This window comes from Protopterus annectens, chromosome 14.part0 (genome assembly GCF_019279795.1).
Source record: "Protopterus annectens isolate FY-2018-M chromosome 14.part0, PAN1.0, whole genome shotgun sequence".
Classification (NCBI taxonomy): Eukaryota; Metazoa; Chordata; order Ceratodontiformes; family Protopteridae; genus Protopterus; species Protopterus annectens.
In genome coordinates, this window is record NC_056748.1 from 384,090,632 (window position 1) to 384,114,439 (window position 23,808).

Consider the following 23,808-nt stretch of genomic DNA (forward strand, 5'->3'; position numbering starts at 1 on the left):
GAACCTTGCCTAAAAAAGGCACTATAGGGGTGGCAAGAGCCTTAGCCAGTATCCAGAATTCCAATGGTGACAGGTGCAGGCCATCTGTGGCAAAGCATCGTGGTCTGTCGATCATGTCATCCCAGGAAGACAGATACTGGATCCCCTTAGAATGACACCAGAAGCTTAGCCAATTGTTGAAGTCTATCATTTTGTCCTTGTACTGTGGTATCATTCTGGGTGATGGCAGGATACTACTCAGGGCTAGGGTCATACCTGCCTGGGCTACAAGATCAGAGAGCTCCTCCATGTCTCTTTTCATGTAGTCCAGGGAGGTACATCTCAGGTCATTCACACCAACATAAACAAATGACAGAGTCATATTTGTACTTGTTATGGAGTGACCTGAGTGCGTGCATTATGTGGTGGATCCTGGCACCCAACAGGCAGCTGACAGTAACTTTCTCCTTGTTTAGGCTGGTGAGTGGAACATCAGTGTGCCTGACTATAGAGTCACCTATGAGTAGAGTGTTGGGTACATTGGGTACGTTGGGTACGGGGAAATCCAACATTCTAGTAGACAAACTCAGCAGGACCATCCTCATGCCTCATGATTGGTCTCTCAAAGAATCAGTGGCAAATCGGATCTTCCACAGGTGGGGTTAGCCTTGCTGCAACCTCTTTCCATTCCCCTTCGACAGTAAATGCAGCAGCTTCTTTGTCCTTATCCCTCCTCAGGGACAGTCACCAAGAGATGCTCTAGTCCATGTTTGGCCCTCTGTTCTCCTTTATGCCTACCCTCCTCTGCCTCTCATCCCCAAATTATTTCAGAAAGCACTTCAGCTGAAAGGCAGAGTGATCCTCATTTCCCTCTTCTGACCTTGACAAGTATGGTTTCCCTTCCTTTGGTCTCATCTAGTATTTCCCTATTGGACGCTGGATCCCAGTCCATACCTCCAGTCTCAACCATCAGGCCAAGTTCACCCAGATATTGCAAGCCTCAAGTTGACTGCATGGTTTCTCCAATTCTGATGATGGCTAGACATTCTAGGCTTTCCTCCCCAGTCTGAAAAATCTTGATATTTTTTCATAAACCTTCAATGAGTTTTTCTACTATTAAAGTCCAGTTATCAGCCATTTCTAACTATCACATTGGTGATAATGCTTCCCCTTTAGCATCATCAAAAATATGTAAAGCTTTTCTTAAAGGTACTTTCTTACTTAGACCTCCTCCAAACCTGATAGCTATAACTTCTGCAAGACGAGTTTCGGAACTACAAGCATTGTCCTCCAAACCACCATATTTGGTCTTTCACAAGGACGGAGTTACTTTATATACAAATCCTTTGTTTCTACCAAAAAGTGCCTCTGAAACCAGTATCAATCTGGTCATCAGTTTACCAGTTTTCTTCCCCAGTTTTGAAAATAAAAGTGAAGACACCCTTCATCTTCTTGATGTACATAGGCAATTACATTTTTACCTTCACAGGACTAAGGAATTCAGAAAAACTGACCAGTTATTTGTCTCCTTCAGTGCTACTTTTAGTTATACCAAAAGTTTCATCATTAGGGATGGGAGTATGTATTTGTGTCTGTGTATGTTTGTGTGTGTGTTTCTTTGTATGCATGCATGTGCATGCACATGCATACGTCTTTGTGGGTTAAGACTGGAGTAAGGGCTAGGGAAGGGGATATATTTAGTGCTGTGCATGTGTGTTGGTATATGTGATGTGTGCATGAGAATCTTGTGTAGTCATAGTGTTCTGGAAACATTGTTTCCTAAGGTAAGATGTATGGCTGTGATTATGGACAGGGTCAGGGTTAGCACACATTACTAAGGTTGAGCAGGAATGAGAAGCCATCCTGTCTGCTAACCCTAACCCTGCCCTGCCTCTAAACTCAGTCGTACAGCATACCTTAAAAAAACCTGTCTATACCACTGACACTATGCAGTCAAAGTGTGTTTGAATTCAGTAGCAGAGGTTTGGTTAATCAGATGCAAAAGGAATCTATTTGTTTTAAATTTGTGATTGGTTCTTCTTTTATTCAGTTGAATTTATGTTAAGTTTGTATTCAACATGCCAGCATCGATCACCTGTATTTTGTTGCTTGTGTAATAAACAATGAAACTAGTTTACAATGCTTTAAGATTTTACTGACAACCTGTAGCTAATCTCCAGAAGAAACAAATGTCAATAGCATACTGATCTAGCTATTATGTATATAGAAGCACTTCAAGTTTTGGAAGTAAGTATTCTCAAAAGTAAGGTGCAAGCCTTCGAAACAAAATGCACACTAATGTTAACATTTGATGGTAAATGATGGATATACATAATTAAAACTTCTGTGGATAAAAGACTACAGTGTGGGGTAAGAAATTTCTAAAGGAGTAATGTTGTATTCAGCAAAACAGCCACTGCACCTTTAAGCTTTCCTTTTCTGTTTTTTTGCTGTGTATGAACTTTCCAAAGACGGCTTTTAAGCAGAAGAAATACAACCTGTATTCTAAGGACTTTTTCTCTTAGGCTCCGACATATTCCACTTTACCTCTTGGTTTTGTTTCTGTAGTTGACAAAAAAATATAAATGTAAGCCAGGCATCCAAGCTGTGTCAGATTGGATGCTCCCAAGTACATCCTAATGAAGTGGGAGGAAATACACAGATGATTGGCTGGATGGTTAGGCTTCAGTGAAGTCGGGCCTTTCTGTTACAGAAAAACACATCAGCAAACTGAACCACGCAGTCCGCATTACAAGGAGCAACACTTCCATTGCTAAGGTAGGATCCAACTGTATATTATTATACCTTTTGTCAGGGAAAAGTCTTTTAATTTTCCAGCTCTCTGGTTTGACATTTATGGCAGTAAAACTCTGCAGAGCAGTGTTTTGCAAGACTCCATGTTGATGCAGTAACTAGCATATGTTGCATGTTAGCAGTGAGAAAAAACTGTGTCATTTAAGGCTGGCATGTTGTTCAGTGAGTTGTCACACAATATTTTTTTTGCACCTGTCAAGTAAAAGAAAACAAGGGAACTTTCTAGGTGGTCTGTTTGAACAGAATCAACTTAAGACAAAATGTTGACCACTGTATATCTGTGTATTAAATGGCAATGCTCCTTGGCTTTGCATATTAATAAGTGAAGTCACATCCCACTGTAGTCTGCCTGAATCTATTAGTTTTATAATGATGCATTCTGTTTAAATGTGCTATGCCAACTTGATGTGATAAGCATGCATTTGCATGCTGAGCACTTCTGTTAAAATCAGCGAGAAGCATATGACTGGGTCATTTGGAGAAGGGAACTGAGAACACAAGGGTGTACATTACAGCAGTTCTTTCATCAGTGGTTTCAGATAATGTAATTACCAAGTCAGCAGTCTAGGCACCCTGCACTGTGTAGTACGCACTCTACTGTGTATTACATTTATGTGGAGAATTATCTCATAAAGGTTACTAGACTTTCTCCCTGTTCCAACAATTTATTTAAACCAGATTCATTAAAGTTCAACCACTGTTATGGAAGGTGCTGAAACTATGATGCATAAAGATCTGTATAACAGACATTACTCAGAATTCCTACAAATGAAAAATATTGTTCATCCTGTGTGCAGCTCACTGTTAGATTTCAGTAATTGTATAAGCTGTCTGAGCTCAGGAAAGTAAAAGAAAACAGGCTTTATGTTTAGTATAGCTTTAAAAATTAGAGGTTTTCATGATGCTTCACGTCATGCGTCCAAGAAGGCAAAATTAATATTTGAAGTGGTTTGTTACTGCAATGAATTTTCATCATTCACCTCCCCTGAAAAAAATCACTTATCAGGAAAAAAGCAACAGTGGGTAATATTCTTTACTATGTGTACTATATACAAAAAGAAAACCTTTCCATAATGCAGTATTTTCCACTTTTGTGGAATTGTCTAGGTACAGCATAGCAAGTGTTCTAGAATAATCCACCTTAGTCACTTCTGGCCAGGCTGGTATTTCAAGGTGATGGATATAAATGTTGAGGTCCCATTGCATTATACTGTGTTGGATATAAATTCACTACTGAGGTTTTTTTTTTTTTTGTTATTTCCAGTGCAAAATAATTCATATCCAGAAGCCAACTTTGTACTGAGAAATATTAGAATGATAGTGTCAAGAGTCAGATGTCCAGCTGGTGTAGAGTCAATAATGTCATCCCATAACATTATGGATCGGGGCTGAAGAATGAACTTTAGTCACTGGTAGGGTGGTGAAAAGTTTTGAGCATGTGACAAGATAGCTCTTCTTCTTGGGGAGGCAGGTATGGTGAGTAGAATCAACATACACATTCCTTAGTCTAGACATGTGGGACTGAAAGGTCATGTAGCAGTAAAGAAGATGCTGCAGGCATTCAATACAAGCATTAAGGAAAGAGCATGTGATATGCTGAAGTCATTACCCTGTCACTCCAGGAATGACAAGTCTGTTTTCTCTTTGCTGGTGGATACAACTGGAATACCTTAATATTTCTGACAGAGCATACAAAAAAGCTAAAAAAGCATAAACTGAATAATTAAACATCTAAAATGGCATTGGGGAAAATGAAATGAACTATTGTAAGGGAGGGAGTAGCTCTTAAGATCTAAAATATGTAAATTAAATTAGTAATTAGTTATGTTAGAAAAATATTCTGTATTTAAACTTAGAACCCACGTATTTACACAAAAAAAGCTTGGTACGAGAACAGAATTTTGCATTGTCTTAGATCAAATCAGGATAGCATTCTGAGACATTATTGAGCAGCAGGGCACCATCACTTATCAGTAGCTGCAGGTGCTGAGAAGGCAAAGCCTAGCAACTCATGCTCCATTTACAGAAGGTAGGAGACTGTTTTTTACAGTGAGTAACAGTTGCTCAATGGCAGGTTTCAGGAGACCGATACCCTAATGAACCTAAATGTAAATGTGACTATATGAATTTCTAACTAGTCTCTATGTGCTCAGTCTCTCAGTATCCTTGCTAACTTACATAACTTGCTAACTTAACACTGTACTCCATTATATTATACCCAATTTCTATTTATAGCCTTCTTTCTTAATCGAAACTTTATTGCTTTACCTTTCCAGTTAGCTTTATTTCCCCACTGGTTATTTCATGTACTCTTTCTGCTTACTTACAGGATATAGAAGCTTATTTTTTCAGGCAATCAAATAAGTTTTGAATGTGTTCCTTTACTTCCTTGTCTCTGCTTTCTTCTTTAACATCTGTATGGAGACTGTCAGCTGTGTGAATGAATGTTATTTGTTAACATCTCCGAATGAATCATCGCACTCCTTTTGCTATCATGTGGTAGGAAGGTTGCATTATGTATTACTTGTATAAGGTGTATTGCTGGATTTGCATATATTGTTTGATGTTTAAATATAAATATGTTTTATGTCCTTCACTTACTGCCTGTAATAACTCATTGTACTTATATGCTGTCCGCTAACATTCTGCATTTATGTACCCTTGGCTTGGTCATGATTAAAGAATGGTCCTTCTCTGTGTCCTTCCAAATATCCACTTACCAAGCAATAAACAGATTAGGTAGACATATTAGTCACACTCAACTTCTAGCATGTTCTGTTAACACCAATCTGTAACATATCTGTGAAAAGAATTAGCCTATGAACTGCAGACAAGAAAAGAGAGAAGAGCACAGAAATGAAAACCATTAAGATGGAAATCACACACTAAAACACATAAAATGCATACATTTGAAGTACATGAAGTTATAAGATCAGCAGCTAAACTTTGAAGTTCACTGTTGCTAACATAAAATGAAAAGGAATTAAGGGATGTACCAGATTTGCAGAGTTACAGTTTGCTTATCCTGAAGATGCACCACCTAGCAGAATGGCACACAAATAGATGTAACCTTACAGCCTAATGACTAAGTATTAGATATAAGGAGCTGTTTTTATGATCCCCCTCCCCCTCGAATGAAGGCCCACTGAGAGGTGATATACGCATAACATCAAAGTTAGCTGGTTATATAGTGTAGAGGTGTGTGATTTGGTAGAGGTAGTGGAGGCATTTTTATTGTTACTGTTTTTTTTTTGTTTTTTTTGCTTAGTATGGAATTACATATGGTATAAAGAGCCTCAGTAGGGATCACAATAGATACATATGCAGACAAGAGTGTAATGGTGCACATCTGGTAATTTATAGGTGCAATGATCCTTACAATACCACTGGGGACTGAGGATGAGAGTGAGTGATATCCATCTTTCTTTCTTTAATTCCAGGAGGAGGTTGTCTTCATAACCCTCTTTTCCAGTGACCTGTAGTGTAGGACAGGGAAATAGTGGGTAGCAAATTATCAACAAACACAGGATTGTTGAACTGCTTACGTACTTACTACATTGTGTGTGCTTTCTACTGTAGAGAGGCATTGAACTCATGTCCTACAAGAATGGTATGGTAAGGCACTACTTCCAGTTTCACTGTTTTTTGGAAGTTTGGTACTAGCATTCCCACCATCTAGGAATGTATCTGGCAAATGGTGAAACATTTGGGGATAACCAAGGTGCAAGGCTTGTTACCAGAGATTAGAAGAAACGCTGGTGCTGTAGAAGGCAGAAAGTAATGTATCATAAAAATCGAAAATGAGAGTGCGGTATAGAATATCCGTGAGGGAAGGACAGAGCTAAAAGAGAGAGATGAGGGGGCGGAGATCAGAAACCTGGTAATGATGTAAATATATTTGTTTGGACAAACAGACAGAAAATGCTCTCTCACATATTTAAGTACCCTCTTTAATCTCTGTAGAATAAAACAAGTTGATGACATGGACTGGCTAGAGACAGCAACAGCAGCATCAGTAAAACTGTGAATTAAGTAAATAAATATGAACAAAGATGCACATATAGGGTCAAGATGCACATATAGGGTCAAAAACAAAACGTTTGTAAAGAGACTATATGCGTATACATGTTATACTATAAGCAGAGGTATCATAATGAAGGCTTTAGGGAATCCTTGGGGTGAAAATGTTAGGAATAAAGGAGAAAGAGTACATAGGAAATAGTGAGGAACACTAGCCTACATAAGAAGGGTTTGTATGGAATAAAGTTAAGTGATCGCAGAAACAAAAAAATGAGAAGAGGTAAAAAAAAATGAAATAGTCTACAATGCAGGCTGACAGTGAAAACATTAAAACATCAAAAGTGAGGAAATAGGCAATGCGGTATAGGCAGTGCCACATGTTCTGTTGGGCATGTATCATATCTGAGGACTGGACTTGGTAAGTATACAACATTTGCACAGGAGACTATGTAAATTGTTAGTAAAACTGCACAGTAGCACTTTAACAAAGATTGCACACCCACATATATTTATATATATATATATATATATATATATATATATATATATATATATATATATATATATATATAAGAATTAAATATTATATGACGGGTACCTAATATGCTTAATAAATTCAGTGCACTACATTGCAACGCAGTGTAAAGATTACAAGTGTATGGGAAACCAAAGAAAAAGTTACACAGAAATCAATGTGTCTGAACATGCAGTAGGACATGTGATTTTAGAATACTATTGCACATCCTTATCAAAAAAGGAAGGGGTATATTGTACACTACCTATGGCAGGCAAGCTTACTGCTGCTTGGTAGACCAGTGGCATGTTTCAACAAGTACAGTTTGAAAGGAAATGTTTTTTGCAATGTGCATCCCCTGGTGTAATGGCTCAACCCACACACCCTAATCTCTAAATCTAGCGCCTTAAAGACTGTGCTAACTTAGGGAAAAGGGAATAAATGTATTTCCCTTTTCTTTGAACTTGTGTGGCCTTAACTGTAGTATCTTTTGAAAGCCCCCACATTAGAGAGAACAGGGGATACAGCTACCTATAAATGTGTTCTTGTAGTGGCCAAGTACAAAACTGGGGAAAAAGGGATTACAGATGGATGGATGTGGGGCAGCAACACAATGTGGTGAGTAGGCTGAGCATCAGGACATTAATCATCCCTAACCTAAAGCAGACCAAAATAAAAGAGCAGGAGCAACAGCTCAGTAGTGTTTGTGCAGCCTGGTTTTAATAACAAAGATCAAATGGTTTTATACTGACTCCAATGTAAACTTGCTATGATGAGAGTATTGACATTGTATATACAGTATGGACATTTGTATTTTGTACTCATTTTGTGTTAAATTGCATTGCTACTAATCAGAGCTATAATGGTTAATGGAAGCATGTGCCAGATATTAATAAACACTGGTGAATAAAACGATAGAAACTAAGACTGTTTTTGAAATGCTTTTTAGGCATACATTTCCAGAGTTTGCCTTAGTTTATTTACTGTCACATATATTTGATGAGGGTGAATTTCAGTCCTCAGTGCTTTATATATAATGCATATACTATTCCTCAGATATAAACTGCAGCTGAGACTATCACCCTGATATCACAAACAAGGCCTTCTACTGCCTAAGAATAGATCAGTTTAATGGGCAGGCATTTTGAGTTCACATGTTTTTAAAGAACCATACTTAACAACAAAAACTAATGTCAAAAAGAATCATACTGGTTAACAACAAAAACTAATGTCAGTAACTTTCTTTCTATTTCCACTAGTAAATAATGTTATCATATTAATCACTACTGCAGTAGCCTTAGCTATATGGGTTATATCCTGCTAAGGATATAATAGCCAGGCAGCTTACAAAGATTCAGGACACTTTTCTACACTTCCAAACTGTCAGGCAGCTCAAGCTGAGCTCACCAAAAGATAATAGCTGCCAAGCTCTTCAGAACTTTACTGTCACCAAAGATTACTTTCCTCTAAGGCTTTTGAGGATCAACAGTTGGCTTGATGATAAGTTCACTTTGTGAGAAAAACTTCCATTTTCTAAATATTCTTTGTCTTATCAGTTTCCTCTTTAGGAAAATTATTTTAAAGCTAGGAGTTTTGTGTTTTAATGGACTGTCATAATATTGAATCATACATTTTAATGTGAGCACTCTTTTTCTGTCAGTATAAAGGCTGGGTAAAATAAATGAAAAACATTTTTGTGAAAAAATTGTGTTTATTTTATTTTTGGGGACTGGTAAAGTGTTTAAAAGTATATTTTACTGTGTTTTTCTGTGAAAAAAATATCTTAAAGACTTGTTTCTAGTGGCATTAACTGCTTATCTTCCCCAAGGAAAGAGGCACCATTTCCCACTTGACCATGGAATAAATTACCAAATCTTCAGAAGTACCCTGGATATTAGTGGAAAGGGTGGAAAAGCATACAGAAACATTCCTGCCCAAGGAAAAGAATAGGTATCTGTTTTCCAGGTCCTCTTGCATGGAGTCCTGTAAGAGGACCTTGCCAATTGATTGCTCAGAGAGGAGACAAAGAAGTTTACTTGAGGAACTCCCTAGAGCTGGATAAAATATTGGAAGATTCTTTGATTTAGTTTCCTTTCATGAGGGTCTGCCCTGGTCCTGCTCAGCATATCTGCCACATAGTTTTCATCTGACAGTATGTAGGATACTTGCAGAGTGAGACTGTACTGTGAAGATATATCCCAAGCTAACATAACTACTCTGCAAAGAGGGTATGACCTGGATCTTGCTTGTCTGTTGATGTACCCTATGACTGTCATATTGTATGAAACAACTTGAAGAGGGCCCAGGGACCAAAGATGATTCAGATAGTTGAGTGCCGTGACCAGGGCAATCATCTCTTTGATAATATTATGCTTGCATCTGTTCATGATGTCCCACACACCTACACTTTTAGCCCTCCTGAAACTGTTCCCAAAACAAGTCCAAGGCATCTGTGGTGACTGATTGCTTTGGAACATGGAGGGAAAAGGGGAGACCTGGGGTGTTGGTGCTGGGACCAAAGAGACTTCAGATACCACTGTATCTTTCTCATTTGGAGTTTTGCTAGGGATATCATGAGAATCACAGAAACCCTGAGATCAAAAATCCTGAGGTATTCCCTCACAGCTACTGAAGTTTAAGTGGAAACCCTTAAAAATATATCTAGATGTAGATCTATTTTTGCCTAAAAAAACTCCTTGAACTGAGGTGTCTAGTTGACATCCCAGGAGCATAATCTTGTGTGAAGGAGTCAATAAAGATTTTTGAATGTTATCTTAGAGTCCCTGCTTGTGTAAGAGATCTTTCACCTAACTAGGAAAGTCCTGACACTTTGAAAAAGACTCTGCAAAGATAAGCAAGTCATCTAAAATGGAAACGTGGATTCCCTGTAGCCTGCAATAAGCTACAACTAGAGCTAGACACCTTGCAAATACTCTTGGTGCAGTGGATAGTCCAAAGGGTAAGGCAGAGAACAGATACTGTGATCCAGATTCACAAAATCTTAAGAAATGTCTGAAATATGGATGAATAAGGATGCAATGATAAACCATTTTTTAAGTCTAGTGTTACCAGGAAACTCTAAAGAGGAACAAGAGGTAACAAGTTGTGAAGTGACATAATTTTGAATTTGGGCAGTATCACAAGCAGGTTTAGTTAAGAAAGGTTCAGTGCTGGTCTTCCAAGCATTTCCTTTCTTTAGCACTACGAACATCTTTGAATAAAAGCCCTTTCACACTGATACTATTGTTTATTATGACAGCATGTGATGAAGAACTGGTGGAAACAAGAGTCTGGTCTAGAGGATGAGGTATGACTTCCTGAAAATAAGCTATCTGTAACCTCAAAAAAAGATCTTCAGAACCCCATTTGTCTGAAACTGTTGTCATAGAAGAAAATAGAGATTCAAACTTTCTGAAAGAAAAAAAAGGGGCCAGGGTGGGAGGGGATCACAAGGCCTCTTAAATAGTCATTCAGACTTGTTGGACTGTCCTTGGTTGTGGGAGATTCGAGGCTTCTTTTTGAAATCTCATTGCCATTTTTTCTTAAACGTCTATTTGCTTGTATTTTGTTGAGACTGTTTATTCAGCTTTTTGCGAAAACTGGATGAGGAGTTAGAGAATCTCTTAGAAAGTTAGAAAAGCAGAGCTGAAAAATCTTAGAGGATCCCTGGGTCAGCTTACCCCTTTTTTCATACTTTCTGATCACCTCTGCAATGGAGGAGTCACAAACTAAATCTCTATCCAGAGGGGAAATATAAATCTCATTGTAACATCATCTGGGTGGTTCTGAGAAAGCAGCCATGCAAACCTCCTCAAAACAGTACCGGTGACCATAACCCTGGAAGATGTATCAACAGAGTCATATGCACACTATTAACAGTTAGTAGTGACCTGTGCAGTAAAAGAAGCTAAATTAGAAGTTAAATTTTTTAAAGCAGATTTTTTCTAACAACAACAAACTGCAGATAAAACATTTCTCATACTTTCACAATTAGTCAGAATATATTTATCATATGAGCCGAACAATTTAAAATCGTAAAAATCAAAGTTGCAAAAGTGTGCTGTTTTTCCCATACTTATCAATAATTTTCCTATCCTTATCAGAAAGATTGGAATTAAAGTGCTCAGCAGCACTGGGATTAATTAAAGCCATAGCTGCTGGATCAGATTTTGGAACAGTGTATAAAAACTGGGAAATTGCAGATAGTAACACGCATATACTCTAAAGCAGACAAAACAACAGGAATGGGTGTAGGTTCTGGAAATTTCTTCTGCAACAATTCATAGTACTTTTTAAGGGACTGAGAAACCTCAGTGTTCTTCCACTGAAAACACTAGCACATTCTAGCAATAGTCTCAGAGAAAACCCCACAGGGAGAGTCAGGCACTGAGCTCTTCTCTAAGTCTGAATAAGATGTTTGAGAAAAACACCCTGTATGAGTCCCTGCATCTTCCTATTTAGATTAAGAATCTTGAATCTTTTTAGGAAAAGAGGAATCCCTCTTTTTCCTTTACAAGAAACTACTGCAAAAGAAGGATCAATAGCCTGAATTAAAGTCTAAGCCAAGCCCAGTAAATATGAGGAGGAGAAGTACACACATGCTTAGTTTCCTCTTTCTTTTTGATAGTTGCATAGTTGGCCCCATTTTTCCTAATGGAAGAAGCAGCAGCTTCCCCAGGGATGGGCACATCATTCTGACAGAACAGGGAAGTCTTCACTGTTCCCTCTCCCAGGACCAATTAGAGTAGCTGTCCCTTGTCCACTAAGGAGACCCCAACAGTCACAGAAGATGTGGATAACCCTTGTGATGATACACCAGAATGACCCAGGGAAAAGATAAGTGTCTGAAGATAACAAACGGCCACAGCAGAGTCACCCACCTGCAGCTGACCTCCCTTCTGGCTCAGGCAACTGTGGTTTTCCCTTCTTTTGGAAATGTCCAGGGGCTATTACCAAAAGCTTCCTCACTGACTGGACCTACTCACACAAGAGCAGGGAAGTTTGGTACACCTCCAACATCCCCAACATCAATCAACTTTAGCTGACTGTCTGGATGATAGGATCTTAATTCCTTTAGGCACCTGTTTTCTTAGGATGTGCAGCAGGTACTAATGGAGGTAAGGAAGTCTGCTACTAGAAAATCACATATTAGCAAATGGCAAAAGGTTTTCTAATTGGTGGCAGCAACATAACCAGCACCCATTCAGGGCTAGTTGTTCTCTGTTTTTACAATACTTGTGTAAGTTATATCCTATGGCTTTTCTCATTCCACTGTCAAGGCTCATTTATCAGCCATTTCATCATGTCTCCCCATGGATCCTCCTCTATCAATGCAGTCTGATTTCAAAATGTTTTTGAAAATGATTTTGCGCAAGGGGCCTCCAAGTAAACTTGTGGCCCTTCCTTGGGATCTTGCTTGTGTATTAGAGAAGTTAGCACTTGCTCCATTTGAACCAGTTAACCTAGCTGATGTGAGGTTCTTAACATGGAAAACAGTTCTATTGATTGCTCTGACCTCTGCAAGAACAGTATCTGAGTTGCAAGTTCTTATGGTGAGTCAACCCTATCACATTTTGCACATGGACAGGGTTTCTTTGAGAACTCATCCTTCTTTTATGCCTAAACTAGTATCTGAGTTTACTTTAAACTAAAGTAACCATCTCCCAGTTTTCTTTACTGAACTTAAAACTGAGGGAGAATGGATACTCCATACCTTGGATATCCAGAGACAAGTCGGGTACTATCTTGAGAGAATTAAATCTTTTAGATTTTCAGATCACTTGTTCATTTTCTGTGAAGAGAAGAAGGAACAGCCTGTATCAAAAGAGACCATTTTCAAATGGTTGTCTAAGGCTATTGCCTTTTGTTATACTCACCATAAAAAATATTCCATGAAGGGTGAAGGCCCACTCTACCAGGGCCTTGGCTTCATCTATAGCTTTTTGGAAAGGGGGTTGGATTCTAGATGTATTCTAGAAGCTGGTACATGGTCCTCTGTACGTACTTGTACAAAATACTATAAAGTTGATAACTGCTTTATGTCCAGGTCAGGCTTTACTAGGGCCATTTTCCAAAGGCTTCTGGACTCCTTCCACCTTCCAGTGTAGTAAGCTAGGGTAATCTATGCATTTGGCTAAGGCTACTGCAGCAGTCCTCAATATGATGAACATAGTACAATTGTACAAGTAAATTTAGCATAACTGTACATGTTTGAATGATCATTGCTACAGTAGCCACTCCCTCCCTCCATCCCCCTTGTTTTTTGATGTGAGTTTTTTTATGCCAGAGTGTGGACACTTTCTTATTCCAAGCATTATCCTTTGAGGGCTATCTCCCTCTCTCTGTTGGCAGGAAAGCTCTGAAGGGTATGGCACCAAAACTTGTCTTTTTGTCAGCTCATCTTGAGCTGCCTGACAGTTTTGGGTATATGGAAGGTGCTGTGATACTTTGTTAGCCGGCTGGCTGCTATATCCTTGGCATGATATAACCAATATAGCTAAGGCTACTGCAACAGTGATCATTCGAGCATCTACTATTATGGTAAGCTTATTTATACAACTGTATTTCTGAATCAGAAAGAAACTGATGAGAAATAAATTCAAATTTGAAGCAAGACAAATATAATTGAATTGAGATGGGAGGAATATTCAGATCTGCTGGTGTAGGGAACTGTAAGCATCAGAAACATTAAAAGACAGGTGTTTTGTCCAGAGTTTGCAAAAGGAAGAACATTGTATGTTTTTCACTGAGATTAAATCAATTTCCTTTTTAATTAAGAAAAGGGCCTGCTCTGATAGTTAACTTTTGCATCCCTTAAGAATGACAATCTGTCCAGACAATGTTAATACTCTTGGAAGGAATGGTTAACAAATGATTATGCTGTGGTGCATTTTGAGTCAAGTTTTTTGCTGCATAACTACTTTGGGCTCTTTCTGTCTCAATCCACAAGAGTATTCTCAGTGCAACATTCACCAGAGATTAACCTCTCCAGGCAGGAGTCGCCGGCCTCCATTTACTTAGGTTTAGCTTTCCTAGGCAGAAGTCACCAAGCTCCTTTGGCTCAGGATGGTGATGAGGTAGTGCCATGAGAGTAGAGCAAGCTGTAAGTTGCCACTACAGCTCAGATGGATTTGGATTAATGAGGTTAGACCCTACAACTTTTTTGTACTAGTGTTTTGTTGGCTAAGTGATCAATGAGGGACAGCATTAAGAAAATCTACATTTGGCTCTGGGATGACTCCATCTGCCAGATCACCCCATTCTCTCAGTCACCACTGAGGCTGCATGGAATGGCCTTACTCCACTGGCATGTCATTTCCCCCTCAGAGAAATGGAAGACAAAGCCTTATCACCACCCCCCCCACTCCCAGGTCAGTACCAGCAGGTGCTTGGACCACTAATTGAAATCAGATTGCCTTGGGGCTTTATTCCTTTATGCCAAATGAGCTGCTCGAATGGTGAGCAGATGCAGGACAGTAAGCACTCATTGTCCTGTCCAGTAATCGTGAACATCATCTTTCTGTCCGTACCAGTCTTGGGCAAGTTCAATGTATAATCAAACATAAAAACAGAAACTGGACAAGTCAATAATCAATGATGCTTTTAACACTCTAGTTAAATTTTAATTCTCATATCAAGGATGATGACATCTGTCTGCTTAGAGCAACAAATCATCTATACTAACTCTTAAGTACATGGTTCTCAAACCTTTAAAAATGTATAGCTTTTCCTCAAACACTGCCAGTACCTTTCTTTACAGCTGATTACTCCCATCAGAATTTCACTTCGCAGAGCAACAGAAGATGTTACTTTTATATTCCTTTGAAATACTCTTCACTCTCAGAGCCAACAGAGCATGTAAAATTAAGCCTTCACAGTTCACAGTACATTGCCTTTTATTGCTAATCAAAGTATATGAAATCCTATTTGATTGTTCCTAAAAAAAAAAAAAAGAAAGAAAATATGCCCAAAAATATGATTTACCAATTCACTGCACATTTATGAATAGTAGTTATTTTATTGCTACTCCTAAGATGTATCACTTTTTTATCATTTTTAGTCCATGGAGGTGTGCTAGAACTTGAAAAGATTGATATGTGTGCCACCAAGTACAGTTATTCATTTCAGGACACCATTAAACTGAAAAAGATGCAATCAGTTTCTTCGATTGTGGGAGGCAGACAGTAGCATTTATTCTTATTTTTTTATTCTAAGATCTCTGCACAGCTAGCTATCACAGAAGCCCATCATATGTGTTGCTTAAGAATAGCTATTTAGGCAGTCAAGCAGATAGTAGGGCTGGGCTCTGATATACCATTCCGAAAAGTTTAGTCTGCCATGCCATGTTGGAACATTTGTAGTTTTACCTTATTGCACTTTCCCTGTCATCTACTGAGTTGCTTTTTGTTAATCTTGTGCTGGTGCAGATGTGCAGTTATCATATTATGTCTGATCCTGCACCTAAGTCTAGATGGCTGCCATCACCGCAGCTTGAATTAAATGTTTATCAAGTCAATTTTCTACCACACATTGGGGACCAATAAAACATGCATAGAGTGGAATTAATATAATTAACTAAAAAAATACATATCAAAAAAATGGATCTGTGAGGTTATATGCTGTTTGCCTCCGACGCATTCATAGTAAATCAAACTTAGGAGAGCCTTGCTACATGTCTGAGCTTGTCTACATGTTATAAATTTGAAAGTGAGTTAGAGTACAATAAACAGCAGAATGATTAACATTTTCTTCTGCATTTCCTTTGGAAATCAGATTCCAGCAAAATGTGGATAGAATGAAACTCGTGTAAAAGACAAAAGGAAACCTGCAATAAACACAAAAGAAAAAATGTAGACTGAGGGAGCAAAATGGCTAGTGGTGGAAAGAAACCAGGCATTTATTGACAACTAAGCAAAAAATTCTGCCCCTCCCCTGTCAGACCTCAAAAAGACAGCCTTATTGCCCTAGGTCTCAGTCAGGGTGCATTCTATCTACTGTGGGGCTGGTCAGAATATAAACATTCTAAGTGGTAGCAAAAAAATATAATTCTAGGTATTTTGATGCAGGAGGATCTAAATACTCAGATTTGCTAAAATGAGTAGTGTTTTTAGCAAAGCCTTCTCCTCCCCAACATATTTAAATTTTGCAAAGTCCCAGTCACCTATTATAGCTTATGTGCTTTTCACAAAATCCTATCCTCTCCCTTCCAGTATCCCAGAAACACCACCTCAAAAATGTACATACATGCAGAAAAGCACCATAATTATGACAGACTTTTCTAAGATGGACTTCATTCATGCTTTTTAAATTGTGACATTTTATTTCCTTCTGTCTAACTTGAACTTGTGATTTAGGTAACACCTCCAACATTAGCAGGTATTGCTCCATTTCTCATTTTCAGCCTTTTTATAAATATGGAAAACTACTGTTACATCACTGCTGCAGGAGAACATCAACAGACATACCCTACATTGTGATAAAGTGGCTTTGGAGCTTGTCAGAGTACCATGACTTCCATTCTGTATGCAACAGGATAGTTTGCAGTAGCCTGGGTTGCATGAAACTTAAGAAAGTAGCAGAAGCCTTGTTTATGGGTACAATTAAGGTATGAAACTCGTTTCTCAATGAGTAGAATTCCCCCTTTGATATGTACCTGACCAGGCATATGCAGCAACTAGAGTGACCACAAAGGTTCCTTGCAAAAAGAATACAAGGTGTAACAAACCTGTCTTATGCAGAGTGCCTTAAAACCCTTTCCCTCAACTCAGTCTCCTATAGATTGCTGAAGGCTGATCTACGCCTAGCTAACAAGGTATTCACAAACCCACACTTATGAGTCTCCTACATAGTTGTAAGTCAAAGAGTACCAGAAATGCAAGGTCAAGGGATATGAATTTTGTCTGTGACATAAACAGAACATGCTGGTGAGACAGATATATGTCCCAGAGACTGCCCTTCTTATGGAACAAGTTTCCCATCCATGTAAAGCTGAGTTTGTCTATTACCCACTTTAAGCACAACCTAGACAAGTGGATGGGTAATAGGAAATTTACACTGGGCCTGGCACCCATGTCCCTTATGGATAGAGGTAGCTTATAATTGTCTGGCTCTCTATGTTCTATTTGGATTCAGGGCATCATTATTCTTTCTGGAAAACTTGGCTAGGGTTAGAAAGGCCCCTTGGGTTATTAGGCTAGTAATGGTCTATGAATAGGGTAAATTTAAATGTTCATAATATTAATCACTGTTACAGTATCCTTGGCTATATAAGTTATATGCTGCCAAGGATATAACAGCAGGCCAGCTTCCAAAGCTTCAGGGCACCTTTCACACACCCAAACTGCCAGGCAGCTCAAGCTGAGCTGATTAAAAGAGAAGTTTGGGAACCAAGTCCTTCTGAGCTTTACTGCTGCTGAAGAGCATGCTGCTCTGAGGCTTTCAAGGATCAACGGTCAGTGTGTGCTGTTCCTTTGCTGAGCAGGTAAGTTCTCTTTGGGGGAAAACTTCTGTTTTTTTAAATAGTGTTTGTGTTTTATGACTTTCATAGGTTCATAGGTGTATACTAGGCTAATGGCCCTGGAGCCTTTACAGACCTAGCCCATAGAAGTGCCCTAGCATCATGCCGCCCATTGTTAGTTCCCAGTGCCTCTATCAAATAGAGCCACTGGAGTGATCCCGGGATGAACTTTCTATTTCCCATCCACTCATCAAGATTTCTCTTGAAGAGGGCCAGTGAGGTGCTCTGCTTGACATGTATGGGAAATCTATTCCAGATCATGGGCAGTCTCTGGGTTATGAGCCTGTCCCTCCAGCATGTTCTGTTGATGGTGGTAATGAGGAGCATGTGGTGTGGAGGTATTGTGATTTCTTTAGATGTAGCATTTCTAACACAACTGGATCAGACTGTGACATGGCTTTGTAAGTCAAGCAGAGATTGCCTCTTAGAAGACAATATGAGACAGAGAATAGCTGGAGTTTTTTGAGTCTGTCCATGTACGACATGTGTTTAAGGCCAAGGATCCTCTTTGTGAGGTACTTTTGTGGCCTTTCCAGCTGTTGCATATGTCTAGTGAGGTACATGCCAAATGGGGCATTATACTCGATGATTGGCCTAATGATGGAAGAGTAGAGAGAGCTGATGACCTCTTTCTTCCTGGATGCAAAACCCTTGGTAATGAGATGTGCCACATAGAAGGACTTTCTGACCACAGTGGCAATGTGGTGGTCGAAGGAGAGGTTGCTGTCAACTTGTGTCCCCAGATCTCTTGTAACACCTTCAGTGTTCAGTGGGCTCCCATCAATATGGTAATTAGTGAGAACTGAGTTTTTCCTCTTCAGAAAAGTTATTTTAAAGCTAGGAGTTTTGTGTTTTAACAGATTATATCATACTTTTAAATGGGAGTTATTTTTCCTGTCATTTTAAAAGTTTTGTAAAGTAAGTGAAAAACATTTTTTTCTGTGGAGGTATTATGTTTATTTTATTTTTCTGGGACTGGCAAGGTGTTTTAAGTGTTTTCCATGATGTTTTTCTGTTAAAAAGTGACTTTTAAAGACAAGAGTTTTGCTGGCATTTGCTGCTTCAACCTAATAATATATGTTAGTTTGTCAACTTTATGAATATTTCTTCCTTTTTAAGTTCTCATTTGCCTAAATTATTTACTTGTAACCCAAGAAGTTTTGGGAGTTCCTCAGGTCTCTGTGGTTTATCCACTCTGTATACCCTTTCTATTAACTCAAAGCTCAAGACATTCTAAATGCCTATATCTGTAGTAATCTCATTGTGCTTTACCTGTTTCCTGAAATGCCATCCAAAATCAAGGGCCACTTTAGCCAGGTCTACCCTCCCCAAGCCAAAATGTTGTGACTGAAGCATGTCCTCATTAAATATGCTAAAGTGAATGTCATGATCTTTGGTACAGCTGAAGACCTTGCCACATACCAACATACTGATTTATCAACTTATATTTGTTTATTTATTTAGAAATAGATAATAGATAACTATTATATTTATATTTGTTTTTATTTTTATGTTTATATTAATTTCAGTGAAAACCAGGTCTGATTTATGGTGTGGGGGTTATTCATCACAATTAATATTCTCTTATTACTACACCACCTTTTTTCATCTTGCTCCTCTATCTTTATTCTAACGTAGCATCTCATCTGACAGTAAACCTTACACCTGTTTAAGGGAGTAAGATATATGTACCTGTAATTTTAACCATATATATTATGCAAGCAGTATCTGTGTTACAGGGGGCTTTTGTATTGTTTGTATTCTCTTGCATGTTACAGTTAATAAAAAATATTAACTATATTATCATTATTAGCTGTTTAGGTTCTCAATATTTTGTATTATTTTCCTCGGACATGGCTAAAAGGAATCCATCTGTACCCATTGGGTGCTTGATTTTATACATGAATGAATGAATAAATAAGAAAAAAAGTCTTTGTGGTATTGCACTCATGTGACTACATCACACACACACACACACACACATATATATATATATATATATATATATATATATATATATATATATATATATATATAAAATCAGATCCGGGCAATTACAGACTCCTAAGTCTGACCAGCCACATATGCAAAGCCATAAAAAGACTTATCATGGAACTAATCAATCAGGACATAGGGAACTTACAAACACTAGACAAATCTAAGTTTGGTTTCATCAATGGCAGGTCATACTTAGTCAACCTGATGGATTTTTTTGAAAATGTCACCAAAGCATTAGCTGAAGGCAAAATAGTACACACCACATCTCACCTTGGCCAAAGCTTTTGACACAGTTTAGAAACCAAACAAATCCACTGGAGCCAGAATAAAGTTGAGCGCTTTTGTCCCATTTATTAAAGAACTTCTTCAGAACAGACACAATTCCCTACTCAGGCACAGTAGAACAGCTAAATAATTTGGGAATAAGCACCTCTGATGGATTGCCAACTGACACACACATTGGATGCATGAAATCAAAATAGGGGAAGTTACCTCCACAAAGAGAGCAGTCACCTGTGGAGTCCCTAGGGTTCTATGCTGGGACCTGTCCTGGTGTCATCTACTTTTCTGAAGTAAAAGCCTATACCAAAAGGCTCTGGCTGACTAAGTTTGCAGATGACTGCAAGTTAGGAGCAGTTCTTGAATCCCAAATGAGTTAGCCATTCTGCAAGAAGGTCAGTCTGAAATAAATAACTGGTACCAAAATCATGGACTGAAACTAAATGCATTATTGTATCCTTTGGGAAGTCATTTCCCAGGGAACTACCACATTAACAATATGCCCCTAAGAGTTGACACAGTTGTTCAGTTTTTGGGAACTTATGTGGAAAGTGGCCTAACTTTTTTGACCAACACATGTCTATTATGAAATCCCTGATATATTTGGGTAATTCCCATCATTTTGGGGTATACATCATAATGAAATGAACTTGGATGTGTTCAGCTAATGATCATTTGGGGCTATATATCATGATAAAACAGCTATGAATGACAAGTCAAAATCTGTGTAGATAACTTCCGGTTATATTTATTTATTTATTTGAATTTGTTAACCAGGATAGAGCACTGACCACAACTGACCAATATCAGTCTCAGTCAGGACAATGCAGCAAAATACTGTAAAGCTGTACAATTACACATACGTGAGAGAAAAGAACCTGGTAGCAAAACAGAGTGAGAAGAAAATATAGCATAAGCAAATATAGTGATTGTAGGTAGAGTAGCAGATAGATATGTTTGTAAATAGCTGTATATAATTGTTAACGGTTATGCACGATTGTGTGACTGGGTTTCAGCAGCAGGAAAGAAAGTATGTAGTAAAAGACAGACAGAAATGTTTAGGTGATATCAGACGGATGGCGCTGTCATTTAGCTGCCAGTTTAAGGCAAGCTTTGAGCTGAGAATGAAATTGTGAGTAGGAAGTTGATTCTTTAAGAATGGGGGGAATTCACATATTTTGGGACCTTGAATTGAGAAACTGTGGTATGTGCAATGAAACTTGGGTGTTGGGAGCTTGTAGTCAAGGAGCAGAGCTATTGTGTTTGTGGTTCCTGAGGTTCTATAATGATTTGTCATTAAAAATCTCAATTTGTTTAAATGGATTTCCTAGAGACATAAATATTATTAAGATATATAGCACTGCTGTTCCTGTAACATTTTCTAATTTTCTGACTTTTTTATGAAATGAGTTTGAAAAAGGAAATACTCCGATAGATATATGTAAGATATATTCAGTGCACACCCATTAAAAAAAATCTCCAGACACAATTACCACATCATAAAACATATACACACATTCACAGAGCATGACACAGGACTCAACAAACATTGTTAATATCTCAGAATCCATGGTTTCTACAATATAATTAATGTAGCAACATGCACAATTCATATATAAAACTGATGAAAATAAATACTAAATGAACATATGAAGTCCCAAAACTTAACACTACAGTGATACTGGGGAGAACTGATCCTCAGTTGCAAAACCACAGCAGTACACTGTTATCACCTGTCTTCACTGCTGTGTGCATTTCCGGAAGTTATTTATTTAAAGTTTAACTAGGTAAGTGAACTAGTCCATGGACATGTTCAGCCCCAACATAAAAGCTATGGACAAATACAAAAGCATGTAATGTGTAATTTCAAATGGACAAGCACAGAAACATATGACGGTTTGCAATATACCGTACAATAAACAACTGATGAGGCTGTGTAAATGCACAACAGCATATAGAGGATGATGACAATGTATAGGCACAACAATGATTTGTAGAATAAATCACTGTAACAGCAACTGCATTTTGAAAAATGCATTACTGCAAAATAGAGCAGAAAAGGAAGAAAAAAGAAGGGAAAAAGAATGAACTCAATATCAAAATCAGAAATATACGTTAAAGCAAAATAGAGCAGGGAAATAAGACCCCCCCCCATGTATTCTGTTAGTGTACCGAGGAAGATACAAGAGAGTGGAAACCAGGTGGGCTTACTGAAGAGAGGGGAGTAATTGTCATCATGCAGTTCTTCCAAAAATGTTTTTTTTCTGAACTGACATTTTCTAATACCATATTTTCATCATAGTATCTGTGAGTGCTCATATCATGAGCAGCTCTAGATGTGTGATGTAAAGTCACTTTCCTAAAAAGAAAAAGTAGCCCAACACTGACTAAATGTGAAATTTTTAAACATAAATCAGTAAATAAAAAAAATAAATCATTGCTTTTCAGTAGGGGTAAGTAAATAAATGACGTTTTCTGAAGGAGTTTTGTGCCCTCCACAAATCCCATGCAGAGAGCTACACCTCCTACATCCCTGTTATTTATAACAGTCACGTGTGTGGGCCTTTCAGGGTACACACAAACCCCTGATCATAGTGCCCCCATCTACTGGATGGCATTCAGGTGGGCAGCTGATGTCAAAAAATCAGTTGAATTGAATTAGTTTGCACATCTTGTGCCTTTCCAGAGCTATAAAAATATCTTTGTTCAGTTCTATCTGAAAACTATTTTCAAATCAACAGTGAAATACTTATTTTTTGTACATAAAAATGTAAAACAACTTATTTTTGAGATCTAAATATAACATTAGCTTTACTATATCAATGATGCATTCACCTTCAGTGGAGTATTTTTACATTGAAATACATTACACTTTCTGATTATCTCAACTGCCCTAATTAACTTACACTTTCATATTAAAAGATTATGCAGATGTGTATTTTATAACATTAGTATGATGTGTGCTAAGTGTTTATGGCTGTATATGTAAGCTTATAATGCACTCCTATTGTTGTACTCATGCCTCAACCCCCCCCCCCCCCCCCGGGTGCATGATACTATACACTAGATGCACACTACAGCATGTGTTACATATGTACATCACATGATGCCATAGGCAGGTACTGTATCTTATTCCCACCCTAATACATTTATATAGCTGCAACAATAAAACCATGTCTTCAGTATTTTCTCATTTACAAAAATATATTTTCTTTTGATTATGTGGAACAGCAAGAACTGCAAAATATTCAAGTTCAAATCTATTTCAGAAAAAAAAATTGTCAGGCAAACCTTTTCTAATGAGGTACTACACATAACATTATGGGCTACAATAAAATAGGCATGAAACATAATTAATCCCATGTGAATATGTGACCTAGAGTACTATAGCGTGCAGTAACAGTAGTCAAGAATATAACAGAAGCAGAAACATTTACAAAGAAGGGGTGACTGCCTGATGAGGGGGAGAGATGATTGGTACACAGAGTTCCTGAATAATGCCCACAAATAAGAACTCAAGATACATCAAAAATTGTGCCATAAGAGGGGACAGTCATATGAGAATAAATGCATGCCTTTGAAGATATACTTTATAATGTGTGCATATTTCTGCTGCTTACATGTCCAACTTTGTGGTAGATATGATTGTCATGCAGAATCAGACAGCAGTTTGTGGGAAAATGGTACA

General features: G+C 38.1%; 1 protein-coding gene across 2 annotated transcripts in view; it reads left to right on the top strand.

Moving 5' to 3' along the window:
* The first annotated feature begins 2,629 nt into the window (after window positions 1-2,629).
* SORBS1 (sorbin and SH3 domain containing 1) overlaps window positions 2,630-23,808 on the top strand; it is a 4,096,285-nt gene continuing 4,075,106 nt past the window's right edge. For both annotated transcript variants that reach the window (XM_044056121.1, XM_044056122.1), the window contains exon 1: window positions 2,630-2,757. The gene's annotated coding sequence lies outside the window, so the exon portion shown is untranslated. The remainder of the gene's footprint in view (window positions 2,758-23,808) is intronic.